The following is a 21,684-nucleotide window of genomic DNA, read 5'->3' as shown; positions in this document are numbered from 1 at the left end:
ATGCCAATAAACCAGAGCACGTTTTGTCCCATCCCGTGTTGTGTGGACTAGCCAGACCTTCCTCTGCTGGAGATAGGTCTGGATATGTGAGACACAACCAACCATTCATATGCCTCACTTCCTCTACAAACTTGCCCAGGCTGCTTCTATTGCTTCCAGACATGATCAGAGCAAGGGGTTCACTTTACTGCTGCTCTATTCATATCCCAGGAGTGAACACCACCAGCTGATCTTTAAACTGACAAACCCATCCAGTTTACCTCAGAACTGTAAGTTTCGTAAGCTTCTAGGATCATTTTCTAGTTACTATCTCAAGGCATCAGATTCAAGAGAATAAAACGACTGAAAATTGATTTCACTAAACTTATTGGGTTAGATAGAAGCTTAGTCAAGGAAGTGTGCTTTGTTCTTTTAATTATTAAAATTATTATCAAAACTTGTTTATTGGTCTGGTCAAGGCTTTGTGCAGTGTTATTCATGTCTCTGCATTGGGCAACCTCTGTAAGCAGAAGGCTGTTTCCAATAACACAAGACAAGACCACGGCACTTTATTTTCCTCATAAATAGGTTCTCATGATTGAGTCAGTGGTGTTTCTACATTATTTACAGAAGCCATGCTGAACAGGCACTGGAGACAGCTCAAATGTGAAATAACTTGGCACACCTGAAAATGTCAGGCTCGTACAATAGCTATGAACAATAGAATTGATTATCTCGGCCTCTACCTCTTTGATTTTGACCGTTCTTTTTTTAGTCAGTCTGTTGTGAGTTCCTCAACACTAAATTGCTGGAGTACTTTTGTACTTTTGAGTGAATATGTTGAATTAATCACTGAATGGGAATATTTATTGAATGTATTCGGCTGCATTATTTTGCTGTGCCAACAGATTTATGGTGAACCCTGCTGGTGTAAACAAACACAATGGTGTCACCGAGGCTGAGATGCTTTGTGGTTGTCTAATCCAAGCAAAGCCTCCTACAGTATGTTCGTCTGCCAGGCTCTCTGTGATAGGATTTCACCCTGTTGCACAGCACCAGCCCAGACCTTTGTTGAAGTGCAGTGACAGAAGCAGTAACTAGTGTCAGGAGGATAGTGCTGTGAAGTGGGAAGAGTCATTGTCGTTTTAAAAAGAATTCATCTATCAACGTCAAAATGGGGCAATACAGAATAATCAGAGCTGGGTATTTCACCTTTCTAGTCTTTTCAGTGTGTGTAGGAACGCAACAGACAACTACTGTATCTCTCCATCAGGGTTCTGCACAGACAATAGCTCTTTTCAGCCCTATTCTCTCGCAGCTTAGGCAAATTTTGGCAGTGATCCATGGGTACATGAGAAAAGACTGCAGCAAGACCTTTAAGAGCCAAAAATCCTCTCTTATCCTCTGGGGTTAGGACAAATCAAAATCAAATGTTAGCCTCAGTTACTCTTACCGGAGTGAAGTGTTGAAATAACATTGTTTCATTTGAAGTGTAGCCCAGCCATAACTAGAAACGTCCTCAGTGAATATAGTTATTGGGCTGACCTATAGGCAACCCTCCACTACCTTCACCTATACTTCCACTGATAGAGCTGGTCAAACCTCTTTCTGACACGTTTTAGCAGCTGTAAAGTTTGCTGCCATAAACTGTGATACCACATCTGTGGAGGGTGAAACTCAGTGGGACTTACACTTCATCTGATAAGAATCTAATTCTCACAACAAATGTAACAGGATGGCTTGCCAGGGTCTGTCAAGGAAAAGAGAACTTGATAGAGAACTGAGGATGAAAGTCATTAAGAAACTCAGGACTCAGATTGTGTATGTGTAGAGAGAGAGAGAGGGATATTCTTTTGGGATTCAATGCATAAGTGGAGGATTATGGCACATAAGTGATGGTGGTGCAGGATTTTTCCTAGAAGTGCTGTATCCTTGCTCATAGCCTCAGAAAAGAAAAGGAAATGGGCCTTAGGGAGAGCGCAAAAGAACAGCCTTTATATAAGAAGTTTTAGCCTAGATGACACGTATTTATCTACCGTAGTTTAATGAAGAAAATAGAAGAGGACAAATGGCATGATAAATGGATGACAAAATCTGCTTTGTCACCATGCTGTACAATACATGTATAGCAGATGATGACAATTATGACGTGAAGTTTGATTTCTTGTCATATCGCCAATGAGAAAAAAGACAATAACATGCTGTCACCTTTTCCGCCAACTCTCCTTCAGATCTGAAGGCAAAGGCTTGTGATAGCAAATCTGCCATCTGTTAGAGAGGGGGAAAGTACCTGATGTGACAAGTTGCTTTTGCTCTACATCTGCTGTGTCGCAAAAGCTCCATCATTCTTCTCCACACAAGCACTATGCATCACATCTCTGTCTGAGGAGAGAGGTGTTGCCCGGGGCCAAAGAACAGAGGATAGAAGGAAAGAGACAGGGGGTATCAAGCAACGACAGCAGGAGAGATGAGACATCAGTACAGGAAAAATGGGTGTTGACTAGAAGAGAATCCCAGGGTGACTCTTTACTGTGAATACTGATTGGCAAAAACTGAGGATCATCTGTCAGCTTAACCACCCAACCTTGAGGTCTGAATGAAAAAACGTAATAAATTTTCTGAAATAGCTCACTATTCATTCCATCACTTCTACAGCAAGACAACACAGATAGTGTGTTCATGCACTGAATCTTAACCAGATAGATAACTAACATTGCTTGTGTCAGTGCATGTAAATGTCAAAAGTGAAATTCAGAATTAACAGGCTACTGCGCCACAGTTACGTCTTATTATTTTGACATCAGGTGTTAATGTCAAACTCAGACTGCTATAGCATTCTCAAATGTAAGATTTACACTTAGTTACTTAATATTTCTTGGGCAGATAAGATAGCTATCGGATCTCAAAAATTGGAGAGACTGTTCATAGTTTAGTTAGCTTTGCCAGTTGCAGGCTTCATACAAAGAGAAAGTCACTCACAAAACTCAGATGACTTTAAGGCTACAATTTGCAAGTAGGAACATGGGACCTTCTGGAAGAAGTTATATGGTCTGATCAGACCAATTGCATTGGGGTGGCATCGTCAGCCTGCTTCTTTGCAATAGGGCGTGGAAGGCTGAAATGAATGCAGGTAAATACAGAGAAATCCTGATGCAGTCTGCCAAAAGAAATGCCACTCGCGAGGTGATTTGTTCTCTAGCAAGACAATGGGCCCAAGCATTAAGCCAAGGTTATACACTAGTGGCTTAAAAACCACAACGTCCTGGAGTGGCGAGTTCATTGTTGGGATCTATTTTTCTTAGCAGCCACCACAACCATTTCACACTTTTTTTCAGATGGGACATTCTGTCCTTGTGCAGGACACAAGTAGACAACACATCATACTCTCTTGATTTATTCATGCTAACAGAGGTCAGGCGTCCATGTAAACAGCTTAACCTACTGGATGTAACCTTAGCTAGAGTCTGGCAAACAGACAGCTCAGCACATGTATGTATGTATGTATGTAATGCAACCACTGATGCATTTATCACTTAAGTAAATAAAAGTCAGCTTTGGGTGTGAAATCCAGACATTTGTGGCACATATGTCTGAACACACAGACACACTGCATGCTGCAGCACTGATGTTCCAGCCAGGCCAGTGCAGGGCTGTTATTGTGTCCTTTGCAGCTGACTGGTCTGCTCCTGCTCCCAGCAGAGTGCCGTGTGTTAAGAAGAAAGCTACTGGAGGATGAATAAGCCCAGGGCTCCCTGCAGGGTGTTGCTTATTAAATGGTAAGTGTTATGGCTCGGCCCGCTGGGCTACAAATATAAGCATTACCCCAGAATGCTGCGTGTTGTCTAGAACTCATCACACTGTCACTTCCTCTTAACCACAACCCAAGTCTATAATCAGCAGGTTTGTACTCAGCTGGTTAAAGGCAGCAGGGATGAGAGGGGAGGACACAGCTCTGCCAAACAACCGCGGCAGGAACAGGAAGTAGGTTACACTGGGGGAGTCTGTCTCTGTCAGCATACAAAGCAAAACATGGCTCCTCTTCTCCTCATCTTATTCCTTTAACCAAGATATTTAGTTTTTAATAGAAATTAATGTTTTTTTCATTACTGTAAGATTGTGATTCCGTTCCCAGAACTGAAACAATTGGTCAATGAATTGATAACTTCATATACAAAAAATGAATTTGTCATTTTTTCAAGCAAAAATCTAAAACATCAACAACAGCTTCTTTTTATTAAAGATAATTTTTTGGGGCTTTTCCCTTTATTAAAGTGACAGTGGACAGACATGAAAGAGGGAGCGAGATGGGGGTTAACACGCAGCAAAGGGCCGCAGGTCTAAAATATGATTCTCTTATACTCAGCTATCCAATATTCTAATCCAGACAGAATAGAAAAGCGGGGCTAATCGTATTAGTGTAATCACGCTGACCACATGAGGGCTAGCGGCTTAGCTAAGAGTGGATTTCTGGGCGCAGGTGCTCTGCAATGTGGCATTACAGCCCCTAAGCCTTGTAGGGTGAGCCTCAACATAGATGTGTTTCCATTACACAGTGTCTGGATCCCCCCCACCCTTAACATCCCTGCACCACAGGATGCAGAGCCTGATGGAAAAAGCTGGTGCAAATGAGCTGTGAAGAACATTTTGACATGTTGAATGTTGGTTGTGTGCCATGTTAATGTTATTAATGGTTGTGATTGTAATTGCTGATTAACACAACATGCTTCACGAGCTTTTGAGAGTGACAGCAGTTAATGGTAACAATCAGAATACTGAACCCTGACCGGCCAACAACAGCTAAATCAAACGAGGTAATCTGACTGCAGGTCAGCAGAACTTCAGGTATTACCTTAAAGGATGGCCAGTCATAAAGTGACGTACTGAATGGAGTTGGTCCCTGCAAAAACTCTGTGTAAAGTGTAATCTCTTAATATGTTCACTAAGAAAAAAAGAAACATCATCTGTGTTAAACATGTGCGATAATATAAAAGTACATGGAAGTTCAAACTCAAAGTAAGGTTTTTTCCTTTTGGCAAGGCATGCTCTAAGGTAATGTCTAAACATGAGGTTAAAAACACCTGGGGAATATCGGTCCATGCTAAACAGCACAATTAACCTGGGAACACATTAAAACATTCTACACCTGCGTGTTTTTTGCTTATGACTATTTCTTTACATCAATAAAAGCTCCTGTTCTTTTGGCTGCTAGCAGTTCCTGTTCACACTGTGAGTCCAGCGCAGATTTAAACAGTTTACACCATAACATGTCATACTGAAATTTGTGAAATCCATAAAATAATACTTTTTGTCATTACAATATATATATATATACACACTATATATATTTTCTGCTCTAGCTAGATCCAATGGGTGTCGTAGTTTCTCTAACGTTACTAGTTGCTGCTACAGCATGTGAAAAACCAAAGTGCTTGCGAGGCCAAAAAGAACGTTAATCTCGCGTTAACAGTGTTAATAACACGTTTAACTGACAGCTCTACTCAAAACACCATTCAACTGACAGCCTTTGTTGTGTTTGATGCGAACTTATAGCCAGCAGTGAACCAACTTGGTTAAATAGGTCCATATCATCTGGGTTGACATGACAGAAGTCTCTTGTTAGCATCTTGGAGGCTGCTGCACGACTCAGAGCTTCACTCGACTCACATCGGGGAGTGATACAGACAACAAGCATCTGATGATGATGACGTTTGTGTTTACATTTGAGTTAAGACTTTGAGAAGTGGTGGTACCCACCCCACCTGAAATATGATTGGTCCCCCTTGTGCCCCCCCAATCCATTGGGCTAGAGTGGTGTCTGTCTGAAAACCTTGATTTCCATTGGATCAGAGGACCTTCACTTTACTGCCAGTTCCACTTGGTAAATGGATATAAGCTTTAAACACGCACTGTATGGCAGCTGTGTACTCTGCTGAAATGTTGAGGCCAATTTAGAAGTAGAAACATGTTGAACTCACTTCACAGCACCTGTTGCTTTAAGAAATAAAATGTGTTGCACTTTATTTTTGTTCTGTTTCCTATTATCTGAAAACTGTGTAGAGCAAGGTTTTCTTTGTTGTATGTATGAGGCAAGTTTTATTTTTATACTGAAAAACTTCCCAGCCCTTGTCACATGACTGCTTAATGTTTCCATGATGACTATCCTACTTTTTAGCCAATAGTATACAAAAATGTGTATTGTTTTTGGATATACAATTTGTTGAAAATAAAAACAAATAAAATTAATAATGAATGTGATTTTTATTTAGCAAAATTACACTGAGGTTGTTTGATCCTATCCAATATTTTCTATATTCCTAAAAAGATTTTCTATGCTGTATTCAGATAAAATCCCTGACAGATTATTGGTGCCCCCTGTGTCACCCCACTTAAAAAATCCAAGGATCGCCCCTGGTGACAGGTCCGTGGGGCGAGGAGAGGGTCCGTCTAAAGTGAGTTATCTAAATTATATATGGCCTAAACATGATTCATATTCGTTTACACCCCTACCGTCAAATGTTATCGTGTCTTGCTGAATATGGATACATTTCCACACACATTAGCATTGCCAAAAGGCGTTGGTAAGCATTCTCTTTTCATAAAAAATCCTTACAGATGCATATATTTTCAAATGATTACGATTACTGTACAGCTTTTGACTGCTGAGACAGGCATGAAGGGATGGTAGGAATGAGAATAAAACTGGGTGTGTAAGCTGTATAGTAACTGTTAAATCATGTGCTTTGCAACAGCAATTCAAATAAGGAGTGGTTATGAATGTGTCAGCAAGGAGCTTACTTTTCCCATTTACTATTTCCTTCTGTACAAGGTGACAGACTGGAGTTGACGGCTGTAAAATGGAGTTATGACATAAGTCATGTGAGGAAAATCACTACGTAAGCACTCACAAAGCAGAAATGTACATTTGTGAATAGAAGGCTGCCTGACAGACAGGTTGAGCCCCCCCCAGCTGTGCACAACCTGAAGATTCCAGGGTTTAAACAAAAATAGTAAGAAATAGTAGGATGTAGCTGATTTCTGTGCTAATTTTGATTATAACTACAGACTCTAAACACCTGATGTTCAATCATTTTCTCTCTCTCCTAGTTCCTTTACACTACACATGCTTACATTATCGACAAACAAGATAATCAAAGAACAGAAAAACCTAGAGTACTTAATGATGAGGGATTTGTCCCCTTCACGTCTCATTTCCGCAGGAATTCATTAAAAATGTGTTTACAAGAGAAAGGGTGTTTTATTGTGTTCTCACTCTCTTTAATTAGTGTCAGCCTCAAGGTTGTTATATATTCAGAAACAATATTAGCATAGATAAGCAAGAACAAAGAATTCAGGGGTTTGAGAATTAAGAGAGCTGTGATAAGTGGGCCAGCATTTCAACAAGACATGCGGGAGGATGCATGGCATCATCAGAGAGAGAAGTGAGGAATTAGCAGAGGTACTCCTCCTCTTCTTTTAACTCTCTGTTCTCTCACTGTATTTTTCTTCCTGCTTCTTTTTTCTCCCCGTTTATCTCACACAAAGAGAATCCTTGGCACTTTCAAACTAATTACCATTCTGAATGCAGCTAATTAATTTAGAAGTGGTTTACTTTTTATGCTGTGAAGCCCACTAACACATCATCCACAGTAGGTGTAGAAAGTGTTGCCTCATGTCTCACACCAGCTGGGTCTGGTTGTCTCCTGTGCTGGCTCACCAGTCTGCGTGCATGAGGGGAGGGCAACGGGGGCAGAGCCCGACACTTCATCATGGCAAGGTGGAAAGCTATTGGAGATGGGGAGGGGTGGGGGCGGAGGAGGGCGTCTTGGCAGGGTTGTTTCATGCAGACTCACTGCAGAGACCATTGTGTGTTGAGGGAAACTAGAACAGAGCTACTCAGATGGCCGTAACCACTGATGTTAGGAAAGGGATGTCCTAACTAGTTCAGCACGTCTATCTAATTATGCACACACAGATCCTCATGCATCTTACATGCAGACACACTTGCAGAGGTTGACTGTGTTAAAGGTGGCTCAGGAGATAACTGCTACGCTAAAGAAGAGACAGACGTTTGGCTCACAACAAAATAAAAGGGATTTATTTAAGCTGAGAGGAGAGGGGAAGTGGGGAAGCAGACGCCAGGACAAAAAAAACTCAGAATAATAGGAAACAAAACAAATACTCACGGCCACCCAGAACCCGACCATGACAATAACAGTGCTACAGTATCTGCTTATGATTTTTATATGGATTTCATCTTCAGTTCTTCATAAACTAATCATCTGTGTGATGTCCACAGCCATGGCCACACAACCAGCTTAAGAGCGGTAACCTCGTGCACTTCTATCTTCCTTAGGATTAGTTTGTATGCATTATTGGAGCAGCAGCAGCTTTATTTGTCCTTAAATATTCTGGGGTTTAGATTTATATTATTTATTATTTATATTTGAGTTTTTTTGCTGAGTTAAGGATAAGTAAAAGTACATTTCTTTTGGAATGAGTTTTTAGGTATGTTGTGCTGTGATGTGTAGTTTCTGTAGTGTTATTGTTAGTCTCCCCCTGTCTGTGGGTCTGATCTGCCAATATATAAGGCCCCTTTGTTTCTTTGGTAGTAGGTCAGGTGTATTTTTTTTTTTTTAGTCTCTTATGTTCAGAACTTTAGTTACTGTCTGTTTAATTGACCTCTTTTAAGGGCCCAAACACTTTATCTTTATTTTGTTGTAATGTTTTTTGGGGAAATAAAAAGCCTTACTTTTGAACTCCCCTTGTGACTCCTCTTGCTTCACTGCTTGGTCCCTCACAATCTGTTAAAGCAAATATAATCATCATGCCTATACTAATGATTTAACATGACTAGAGGAATTTAACATGAATATGATACTATAATTTGGGTAAATTATATTAGCTTTTAGTAACAATAAAACAATGAATTACTTGGTTGACTAACTGCAACAATTCCAACGCTAGATTCAGACCATGAATACCTGCTTCCTAAATCTTTCTAAACATTTTCTGCCAAAGTTAGAACATAAGTTTTGGTTCATGAGAGATATCTGCATGTCTGTTCATGTTTTCTCTGTGCCTTTTACACTGGTGGCCTTTGCTGGGTTTAGGTGACGTCATATACTGTACTCTGTATCAAAACATTACCTACATAGTTTTGATGAAGCAGATAAGCTGAGTTTTGGGGCGTAAACTGAACACCTTTGGGTTTTTGACTGAAAAAAGACTAAGGGTCTACAGCTACGCTAGCTACTTTGTGAGGCTGTCATTCAGCTCAGAGGCCCTTTGAGCAAAATGCCAATGTCATGCCAATATTGCAATGTCAACATGCTGATGTTTAGCAGAAATAATGTTTACCTTGTTCACCATCTTAGTTTAGCATGGTAAAAAGCTAACATTTGCCAATTATTACTAAATACAAGTACAGCTAAGGCTAACAGGAATGACATTCGTTTTGCAGGTAAATGGTAGTAAACTATGTATATATAGGGGAAAATGAAATTTTTACCGGATGAGATCAAAGTCACAGCATTACCAAAGCTAGGGTGACCAAACATTCCGGTTTGACCAGGAAAGTCCCGACAAAAGTCTGTCCGGACACTAAAATGTCCCGGTTTACACCGACCACTATCTAATTGTCCCAGTTGTCAGCAATTATATATTTTTATCTTATTTTTGTCTTATTATAGCCCGATCATTAACTAAACCCATGTAGAAAGATTAATAAAGCCGTGTCCAGCGTATGGTGTGTGTGTGTGTGTGTGTGTGTGTGTGTGTGTGTGTGTGTGTGTGTGTGTGTCAGTTAATTATAGCGGTCTACGTCTACATAATGTGTGCAGCCAGCGTTGCCATGTATATGTGAAAACAATGGCTCATCTTATGTGTCTGGTTTTAACGGTTAGGCTATATTGCCATCGCTCGTCTCACGGGCCATTTAGCCGACACCTGTGCTCTAATTCACATTAAGCTTTCAGCCAACAAAATGATTCTTAAGCAAATTCACTCCTCTAACAATTACAGGATACAGAATGAATGTTTCCAATAGGGAAGCTATACAAGTTCAGTGGGTGCATTTCCCACACGAAACTCACTCAATGTCTTTTGATATTAGATATGTAGGCTACATAGCAAGAGAATTTATGAATATTAACTGAGGTACCCCATTATGTTGTGAGCAGTAGGCCTACGTGTGATGTTGGCAAAATTATGTCTAGTGTGTCTGTGTCTGACCTGGGCTGGCACATGTTCAGGTTAAAAAGCACTACGGTCACGCGCAAAGTGTCCCGGTTATAATTCCAGGAAATCTGATCACCCTAACCAAAGTCATTGTAATTCATTCTGTAGGGAACATGAATGTCTCTACCAAATGGCATGGCAATCCATCCATCAAATAGTAGGAAATGTCCCTCTGAACCAGAAATATTATCCTGGTGGTGGTGCAAGAGGAAATGTCAGGGGTTACCAAAGTCAGGATGGTTCATCTTCTGGGAATCATGAATTTATGTACCGGATTTCATGGCAATCCATGCAATAGTTTCCGAGTAAACCAAAGAAGTGGACTGACTGACCTTGGATCACGCCTCTAGTGTGGCTAAAAGGAAGCAATGTGAAGGTGTCACTTTGGGCTCTGGAAAACTGTGATGGGTATTTTTCACTATTTACTCCCAAACAGATAAAGGCTTATTTATCAAAAACTCATCAGATTGAATAATGAAAATACTATTGAGTTGCAGCCTGGTAGAAATAATGAAAAATGAAATGTATCCAAAGCCAGATAGACAAGGACAGAGAGAGGGAGGGGTATATATTTGCATATATTTGAAGCACCTTTAAGAAGGCAGCCGTTCTGGAGGGTGAAACTTCTTTCCCACAGATAAACACCGCGGGGCTTTAATAAACACGCCTAAAAGACTGTTTAAATTCAGCAGCTGTAGCAGTGGTTGCAAATCTCTGCTGACCAAAATTACTTTTCAGTGTACAAAGCAACAGACATTCTCAGATAAATGTAATTACAAAATTCCCCACTGTCTGTTCAAATGTTCCTGCTTTAGTGAAATAAATGGATCCAATCTGCATTTAAACAATACAACTTATCTGGCACAATTGGCATGCAGCTAAACTTTCCTCTAATGGGAAATAAGCAGGGTTAAATAAGGGAATAGTAGCAGAATAATGTTGGTTTGCAGAACGGTCTTGCAGTGCAGCAGTACATGTGTTATTCTGCTTGATGATTTAATTCATCTTTAGGCAATGTCAAATATTTCTCACAATGACTTTGTATGAAAATAGTCCAGGATATAATCACAGAAAGCCTGCAGCAGCAATAACTTAAGATGACACCATCAATAGTGATGATCTTGGACGTGTAACAATCTAAACATTAATCAGAGAAGAACGGGCGCAGGCTTCCTGTAGGCTTCTACAGGCGGGGGGGACCTCTGTGATGGATGACGAGCTCAGTGCAGGATATTCATCACTTGCTTTCTGATGGCCTATGCATGCTCACATTTCATTAGCATCATAAATTATGTCCCCCGAGGGAAGCCAGGTGGCCTCAGACAGAGACCTCAGCCCTGTGACAGCCAGAATGGCCACGGAGGGTCTGTCAGTGTGTTCATGTCCCTGCCATGCACACAGAAATCACTGCAAACTGTTTCGTAGGCAGCTGAACAACAAAGGCTGAGGGTAAAGTGAGTTGACAGCCAAAAAGGAAACTACTCAGCTGGTAACTACTCAGCTGGTGCAACTGGGGCAGAGCACAGGCGACAGAAAAGACTTTTTTACTGTCAGAAATGGGAGTTGTAGGACTCTATTTTAGCAAGGACTCTCCAGATAATCTATAAAATTGAAGAATTAGAAGTAAAACAGTACAGATATTTATGACTGAATACTGCATTTAAAGTGGGATGTACAACAGCTGAACTGTTATAATAAAGCTGCCTCACACAGCTCTTCATCACTCAGTTTAGCATTTTATTGACAGTGATGGCCAGCTGCCCTTTCACATGGAGTCACCATGTTATTTTGTAATATTAAATAATGTAGATCCAATGAAAATGCAAAATGTGAGTGTGAGGTGACAACACAATCAGGTGTTCTGATTTCCTAAAAAAGTTACATCTCTGGAAGGTCTCAGAAGACATCATCAGTTAACATTAACGATGCAGTGCTTTGTGTGGGACAGCCAGTGGGCGATTTAAAAAGGGTTGAGGGAGTAATACAGGTTTATGTAAGAAGAGATGAGATGAAACTTTAATGATCCACACAGGGAAATTGCATGGTTGCAGCAGCAGAAGTGCAGAATAAAGAACATCAAATAAATCAAAGACTGGAATATTGATAGTGTTGGCAAGAAGCAGAGAGTAAGATGCAGATAGCAACACAATAAATATAGTTTCTTCAATAAAAAAACGGTTACGCCTGTATCGAGAAAGTTTACAGGTGGACAGATGTTTCATGTCCAATCAGTAAGGTGTGCAAATATAAATATGCAAATGTCCATCATGAACTTCATTTCCAACTTACAGGCGGAGCACATACAGTATGAGCAGAATGTGACAATATGTTAAGGGACTTCATCCCTAGTAGGTAAAGCTGACCAACATCACTGTATGAACAGCACAGGCTTGACACAATTATTACAGTGTGCAAATAGAATGGCACTCAGAGAGCACGAACCTCCAATAAGGCAAACCGGATAAGGTAGGTACGTATTGGACAATGATTCCTCGTTGCTGATTGGATGCACTGGCTGTCAGTCTGTGACAAATGGAAGTTCTTCTGTTACATTTGGATTCAACGGCAGATTGGGTGCCTTGCCATATAAAACATAATTTATCCAAAGTTTTTATGTGTATATCTTAAGAGACAGAGTTAGGATTTTCTGAGCTCTAAATTAATCACACAAAACTAAAACCCAGATAACATAAGTGCTCACAAAAAACATTATCAAAACATTATTAAAACACACGTCAACTACAACGTCAACTACAAAAGGAACAGTTCATAACGGTGCAAAAATGTAAAATGATGCATGGAATGCATGTTTTTTCAACCAAGCTTGCACCCCTTTCCGGCATTTGAACTGCTGTACAGCAATTTTACGGTTTACCTGATTTTATCATCCCAAACATCTCATCGCTGCCTTACAGATCGGAGGAAAAAGAAGAACTTCCATTTGTCCAATCAACAACGTGGAATCATTGTCCAATACGTACCTACCTTTTCCGGTTTGGGTCTTACCCAATGTCCTTTGTTTTTTCCATTTGCTGTTGTGTTTTATGAAATGTTAAAGTGTTTTGACCTTCGGGACCACCGTAGATTTCAGTGTGAATCGTCACCACCCTCCTCCTCCCTGTTCACCTCCAGTTCGTTCGTCATCATTTCAGCACTCAGGTCTGTGTTCAGCAGAGCTCGCTCTTCTTCTCATCCTCTTCAGGGAGGTATCCTACATACTCACAGCTTCTCAGTAGTCCTCCTTTTAAATATGATGACGTCACGATGGGAATTTCATTATGTCACGATGGGGTCTAATCGCCAATGACTTATAATTTATCATTTTTATTGTGCACATTTCAGTAAATAATTGTTCACTCAAAACGAGGTCTCTCCTGTTAATAATTCAGCAAACATGTCCTATCTTACAATGTCCGACCCATGCAACAACATAACCTTCTTGGCTGAGGTAACTGCAACTGTGGAGCAGATGTCTATAATACAGAATATGTGGAGAAATATACAGAGTATGTTCCTGTATAGCAATGTCATATGGGGTCAATGATCTAGATAGGTACCCAAGTACTATGCAAAAGAGCAGGACAATAAAATGCCTGCTGAAAGCCTCGTGCTCAGCAACACTGAATAACCTCCACAGAATCAATCAGAACACCAAGAAAACAGTGGCTTTATGAGCACTGTGTAGGTATTAGCTCAATTTTAAAAACAACAATATGCATCTCTGCTGGCACTCAGTGGCACTTTATGAACAATAAAAGTATAAAGAGATGAAAGTGAAGCCAATGGAAATAAATGGTACATTATCATCCGGAGGAACAGGATCAATATATAATGAGGTTTAATGGGCCAGAAAAGTGTCTAATAGAAATGATGGCTGCTACAGCCTCACCATGCACCCATAATGAAGCCAGATAAATCTCTTTCCTTGAGAGCACTTTGCCCTGAGCACAAATGACTCAGGAGGGCTGCTTTTATGACCCATGTTCATGTAAATATGCAGCCTGCAGTCTGTTTGCCTTATTATGCAACTGTGGCTCAGTATAGGATTTCTTTTCGGAGAGAAACGGCTGTGTTTAACTTTGTCTCACTTGCAGTGTGTCATAGTTTGTAGAGTATGTGAATGACTGACATTCCCCAGTGGGAAAGTTCAGACAGGGGACAGGCATGAATTGCATCAATTGTTACATTACCATGGGGAGAGAGTGCTGGAGTGGAGTTTGTCTCTGTAGCAATAACAAAACACTATCACACAAATAAAAAAGAAATAGCTGTGTGTTTTTTTCTGATGCAAAGTGGTGTTTGCTCATTTAATATAAGCATAAAAAGGATAAATACATATGCTGTCTGCTAGACATTTCCTTGGAAAAATCCTCTGGTGTTTCCTGTTTCCAGTAGACTTGGGTGAAATGGCTAAAATCAATATTACATTAATAAAACTTTTCCACTTATTGCATTATGGAAAATATGGTGTATGTATATTATTAAAATAGCAAACTAATATTTATTGCAGTGTTACAATCAATCAATTTTTTGTCCCATTAAATAGTACGGGGTACAATTCCAGTAAAATGGTGTCCCACCAGCTACAACTTGTGCATGATCCCAGAGAGAGGAGTCCCCAGGTTGGATGGACCCAGCCAAGACTTGGTGAAAGGACACCACAGCACTGTTTAGCATTATATTAATCAAAACTCCGTCATTTCAACTCGTTTGTCATTATAATTTGCTCACAATTATATATATATATTACAACAAATGAAAGTCAATAATATTGAATTTTTTCCTAGTCCTAGTTCCAAGCAGCTACCAGTTTACTACAATAACAGACAGACTAAATTGTTGAATTACAGGTTAGATTGTCTGTGGTTACAGCAGTCCAACATGCTGCCATAGATTGTTATTGATGATTATTATTAATGTATGTTTGATGAATCCATGATGTAGCACCATAGTGAAACCGCTGCACTGAATTTAATGCACTTTGATTTCTACTTTAGTCCAGGATGAGTCCAGGATGTAATACGGTGGGGTTCCAGCTCTGGCTTCCATTAATCACTCTTCCCTCTTGGTTGCTGCCATGCAGGACAGTTTAAAGTGAACATTCACCATAAAACTTTATATTGTTCTATTTCCATGGTTTTGGGCAATAATGTCGATATCCACAAACAACTATCTCTCTAAGTTTGTCCAGACTTAAATCATTGCCATCTGATGACACTTTATGGAGCCGGTCCATCTGAAATGATTTAGTCAGTAACACTGCGGGCTCTGTGGAAGTTTATATTGCAACCAAATGAATAGTATTTCAGCGCAAGGCTTATAGAAGTGAATTATAAGATGTGGCTATATTCCAGTAAAATATTCACAATGCTGTCAGGGGACCTGAGAGCCTTTCATTATTTACTGTCTGGAGAGCAGCTGCAGGATTTGTGTGTTGATGATGTCATCGCTACAGTCTGCCTCCTGTTAAGCACAGTTGCTGGTTCCTATTGAAAGTATACAATATCATTGGTACTATGGTAATTGTATTTTAACATGGTATCTTGATGCCTATACAGTATATTCTCCACAGGAGGCAGGGCGGGAGGTTGCCTTTCAGCTAAGAAGCAAGGAGGGCCGACACAACAGCCTGTTTCCCAGACAGGAAGCTGAAGACAGATGACCAGTTTGGTTGAATAGAACACTGTCTCTAAATGCTCCCACCCACAGCCTGCTGCTGACCTCTTCACCCTGTTTGTATTTGTGAAGAACAGCCAGCAGACTGTTTGAAGTCTGGCTGACCTCCTCCACTCTACCTCTGTCACTTACACGTTGTGTGCAAAATCTCCGGCACAGTGGAAACAAAGTTATGAAGGGTTCAGTCTTAAGTGCATAAATATTTAAGTCCTTTAAGACTAGGAAAGATACAATCCAAAAAGTTAACAACACAAGTTTTCTTTCTTATGTAGGTGCCTCCCTAAATCAGAGGCCCGAGAGTGCATCCACACATCATAAACAGCTCCACCTCTTCACTGAGGTGATTACACAGATCAGCTCGGGGACAAAGACTGGGACAATTAGACAATCTTGCAAAGGGCTTAATGTGTTGCCTCTATAGCTCTGACATATACTACAGACTGCTCACAGTGGGGTTCATTCGTGGTGTGTGTTTATTCAAAAGACATTCATTTAACTGCTCATCTTGAGTGGGCATCAGGGTTATACTGGCATGGGCTACTAGCACGTGCCAGACCTCTTAACCACTGCCCATATCTCAGCTCTTTTTCAACAGTTCATAAAGGTCTGGTGTTTTACTCAGTGACAGCCATTTCCATTTCAACGTACAGAATAACAACTCAGCATATCAAAAATTAAAGGCTAATTTCAGCGAATGAGTAGTGTGCTTCAAAAACGTTGGGCAACTCACAAGGCTAAAATCCTGTACAGCAGAGGTCGAGATAACCTGAGTTCCTTGTACGGGTCAAGGTTCCAAAACACTGGTTACTACATCACCCATAATGCAATTTGCAGTTGACACCCTTGCCTCTTAAATGTCCACTTCTTTCAAATCCTACCCCTCCATTTTGTACTGCAATTATCATTAATTTTAAATGTTGAATAGCCACAGAAGACATTGTACATTTGTTTTCGCAGGTTAAGAACTCCCCATGACGAGTAAACTGAACTTCACGTGTAAAATCTGCGAATGCCCCTTTAATGAAAGTGAGTAAATAGACCCAGATCCTAATCTTCTACAATAGGTGTTGGACAGAATCCAAAATAGCAAATTGTAAAATGTAAGTTCACACACTGTATTCTGCTCCAATAGTATTCTATAAAAATAAATGTAACAAAATGTCTGAGTGAGATGGTAATTATCAATGAATAAATTAAAACTGATTGTTTGCATTCCTATTTATATTGGACCAATTAGAGTGTGTTGCTCCATTCTGTGAGGAATGTTTTCTAACCATAACCAACATATGATGCTGGCTTTCATTTGGAACGAATGCTTTTAAGTTTATTACAATAACACATTCTTCAGCCTCTTGTGAAGCTCACAATTTAGTCTAATTTGCACATGTCTCCATGTCTGTCTTCCATTTGGTCTATTTTTCTCACACACAATCACACTTCACCTCACTCCACTTTCTGCCAAGTCAATTTCTCATGCCCTTCTGCCAAGTACTGCCGATATGTTCAAGAGGCAAACATGATGAGGATGCTTCACTGGTTGTTCACGCCACTGATGGCCAATCAAGGGCACTCCTCATGACAGGCAGTGCTGGTTGATGAGTTTAATGCTCGTTTCTACACCAGCTCAAATACAAGATCAGATTCAGCATGCCACATCAATAACTCATCATTTAAGGTAACGTTTTCCTACTTAAAATGTGTGCGTGTGTGAGAGAGAGGAAAAACCAGCAGTGAGAAAGACACCCAGAGAGATCAAAGGCAGAAACCAATGAACAGAATAAATATGTAAGACATAGATATACTTCTCTACTCTGGATGTTTAAGTGGCTTTCCTAATTGAATTAAGAAGATTTTAGTATACCATACTCTACCATAAACACTACCACTTTTTTCTACCATCTTTATTGAGGATCTGAAGGTAAAGAACTTCAGATCTATAAAGTATCAAACTATAAAAGTATCATCCCAGCATCAACTTCCATGAATGTGATGATGAACTGTCAGTAGGTCAGTACACGCAATATTTCCTTGGTTTGAAACATGTGGATCCATTCCTCCCTGGATGCAGAGAGATTTAAAATCCTGACCATATCCATCATGACCCATTCATCCAGTTGACACTTACAACCTGTCAGACGTTGGCAGAGGTTCTTCTGTATCGTGAGGAGCAGGGTCAGTTCATAAGGGGCACCGCTTGAACATATATCTGTGCTGGCAACATGTCTTTAATCACAGCTGCTATGCTGTCATGAAATTTATTGTTCAGCTTCAGCCGAGCTTTTTTCAGAGAAATATGTTCTCAATGGCAGATCGTATCTCTTATTGAGCACTCTCACCATTTGTTTGAAACCCCTCTCTTGCATGTAAGACATGTTGTTCTTTTCAAGGACGTTTTCTCTTTCATCTGCCTCAGCTGGCTGTGCACTTCTCAAGAAAAAAAATCCTGCAAGTTGATAAAAGAAATTTCTGTTTCATCCTATGTTATCTGATGATGAAAGACTGTATATTACCTGACACTGTTGTGCCCTCACAACACACACACACCATCCTTTCTTTTGGTGCTAAAGCAAATCTATTTGCATTTCTGTCTTTTTCTTGTTATGGTCCATTTTCTGTCTTAAAGAAAATATTCAGTTTTTTGATGTATTTTGTGTTATTTTACTGGCCAAATTTAACAGCAGTTACTATCCTTCTAATACGTTGGAGCTATGCTAGCAGCGTATAGCTTTAGCCTCTAGGAACGGTAATGTTGGTTTGTTGGACGGTCTATCCACCCTTTTGCAGTTGCTAGTAGCCAAGCAGGACACAGAGGATTAAAAAACTTGATGGAATCTTCAGAATGGGTCATTATCTTCACTTCTGAACATAGTCATACTGAAAGATCCAGAGAGAGTTGTGTGGAGTTAATAGTCTTAATTAGCTTTGTAGCAACTGTGACTTGAATGACGTTCATTAATATCAAAATGTTACACACTAAAGCTTTAATGTGATCATGGTAAACATATCTGCGGTACTAAAACCAGCATCATTGCATGTCTGGGACAATGAGCATAGTGTTAGCCTTGTTGCACTCTATCTAGCTACAATACAACTAGCTTTAATTTAGTTATATAACTGGAAATTGGCAGTGCATAGCATGGTCTTGATATTAAACTGTTGGTGTACATCGGTTAGCTTCAAAGACAGCAACATTTACAATAAAAGCACCAAGCGAGTCCCACTTCCTAAAGACCCCATGAGGCTAAGGTTGAATTTGTAATAATCAGTGCGTAGATTCAGAAAGGTGAAATGGCCAATTAAAAGCTTTGTATTAGCTTCATGCACTGTAACCTCTGATGATGGATGAAGGCATATTTCTGTGGGGACATTGTCATCATTAATATCACATTACTGCCTTAGATAAAAGGTGAGGTCATAAATTTTTATACATTAGCATTTTCCAGCGAGATATAAGAAAGATGTACCTGTTTCTCTAAACTTGCCTATGAGTCTGCTCTGTCAGCTGAGTAAATACATATGAATACACATCGAAATAATTCATATCTGCATCATATCTCATTAGTCAGGGGTTATACTATATATTGTGAAACAAAACAAACATCTTCTTGCTCTACGCACTTTAGCTAACATAACCTCAAAGAGCCCTGAAACCACAAAGTATTCATGATGACAGGTGTGATCTAGATGTCTCTTTTTGTTTAAATCCAGGTTTTATGATGTATATATCTTTCCTTTACTGTGTCTGATAGCGCAGGGAAACGCAGTGTTAAAAGTAACACTTAATATGATGTCATCTAAATTCTGACATCACATGACAATGGCTGGGCCTTGTTCATTAAACCTCCTAGTTGTTTTCCTCTTTTAACTCTATCAAGTTGGTCCAATTTGCAATTTGACTCTGGGCTGGCATCACAGCTTAACGTTGCAGGAGTCATATGTTGATGCTAAATCATTTTTAGCTGCAAGAATAACTTGTATATAGAAATACATTGCATGAGGATCACATTTAGACTTACAATAGATTATTGGTAATGAAAGATAATAGCAGTGTAATTGCAGAATGTGCAATTGTGCAAACGCGTAATCACAGCCTATGGTACTAAAACCTAGCATGACTTCATTGTGTACAGCAGGCATCGCAGCACATGCTGGAGAGAGAACTCCTCATCCACCCTGACAGAAACATCCATTTCAGCTCCGGCGTGAAGATATTCTCTACAGGCAGTAACACTGAAGCACTTTGAAATAAGAAAATGTCAAGAATCATTCTGTTGCTGCTTACAACTAAATGTGTCAGGCTATGACACAATTGTCCGTCTGTGCCAGGATGAACAAGTTTTTGCCAGTTAGTTCAGCATGGAGCCTCATCCATCTCTCTCTTCTATCTTTGTCAGCACAGCGGCCAGGACATAGCCAGCAGGGTTAATGATGAGCAGGGGGGCAGATGTTTTTTGTTGTCATCAGGAGTGATGGCTCCGAGCCTGGTCTCTGTCATTGAACCAAGGCTGACAGACAGACAGACAGGCAGACACACAAACTGGATGCAAACCTTTATATGGTTGTAGGCTGATGATGACCCTTTGCCAAATGACACGTTCTCTTTTTGTACGCACCAATTTGTTTCTACGGTGTTGTATGTCTGGTGAACATCAACAGTGAAACCGGTACAGTGGTAAAACTATTTGTGTTGCTATTTCACACCTTAAAGCAACATTGCGTAACGATTTTACATTAAAATCACAGCTTCAAAATAATTTTGATGCTACACTGACTTTTAGGAAAAATGGTGTCTCTGCCGTTTCCACCGTGATCGCCTGTTCTTGCACCATGTAATGTTGGCAAGCGGGTCGGATCTCCCGTATAAGTGCTGAATTTTGGTGAAGCTGAGAAGAGAAAAGGAGAGAGTGACCGAGCAAGAGGCCGCCTGAGAAGAGTAAATCTTGGGCTGGCTTTTATTGGTTGGCGGGAGCTTCATAAATTAAAAGGCTGCAGCACAGACACCGATGCCCTCTTGTATCATGACAAATGAATACAGCTACATTGACATAAAGTGTGTGCCTGTGTGTGTGAGAAAGAGCGAGCACCCAGGCTCCATCATTTAATGCCAAAGAAGCTTTTCCACACAGAGAAACTTGGCTGGCTTTTAATTGACTTAATCATTTCATTACTCTACAAAGACAAAAGATGAATGACCTCTTATCTGTTTGGAACAAAATTAACAAGCTTGCCAAAGAAGAGGGAGAAGACATGAAGCATGTTTTAACCAGAATGAAAGGATGTTTCAGTTCCTACAGTTCGGAGGTCCGCAGGGAAACTTTATCTTCAAACAAATTTGGTATCAGTACCACCAGAGTTTTTTCTTCTCCCTGATGTTAGATAAAGCTTTTATTATCTCAGGACATCCTCAGCAGGGAGATGACAAGAGGCCCACCAGTTAATTCAAAGATTAGTGTCACTTTTCAGTGCTGCACATTGGGGCTCAAAATCGACATGGGCCAAACTGAAAGAGTACTTTAATACATTCAAGGCTCTGAAATATCTCTGAAATATCTCAACAACTATTGATTGCCACAAAATTCCCAACAGATTCAAGGTTCCTGAAGGATCCAACCTTGGTCCTCGCTCTCTGACTTCCATCTAGCGCCAATGATATGAGGTTCATCTTAGTTCTTTATTGTTTTTTACTTTGGGTTGTATTTTATTTTGGTATTTATTTATTATACCTACTATTGGATGGATTGCTGTGAAATGTTGTACTCACATTCATGGATGCCAGATGCAGAATACTGTCGC

At 40.1% G+C, this 21,684-nt stretch overlaps 1 long non-coding RNA gene across 1 annotated transcript in view; it reads right to left on the bottom strand.

The window, feature by feature from the left end:
* The window catches only part of LOC116700505 (uncharacterized), an 18,631-nt gene extending 15,033 nt beyond the window's left edge, over nt 1-3,598 (bottom strand). Inside the window, exon 1 of the long non-coding RNA XR_004334672.1 lies at nt 3,588-3,598. This is a non-coding gene — a long non-coding RNA (uncharacterized LOC116700505). The remainder of the gene's footprint in view (nt 1-3,587) is intronic.
* Between the last annotated feature and the right edge of the window lie 18,086 nt (nt 3,599-21,684).

The sequence above is a fragment of the Etheostoma spectabile genome, chromosome 13, assembly GCF_008692095.1.
Source record: "Etheostoma spectabile isolate EspeVRDwgs_2016 chromosome 13, UIUC_Espe_1.0, whole genome shotgun sequence".
NCBI lineage: Eukaryota > Metazoa > Chordata > Actinopteri > Perciformes > Percidae > Etheostoma > Etheostoma spectabile.
Note: the sequence above shows the minus strand (reverse complement) of the source record. Positions and strands in the feature narration are given on the sequence as shown.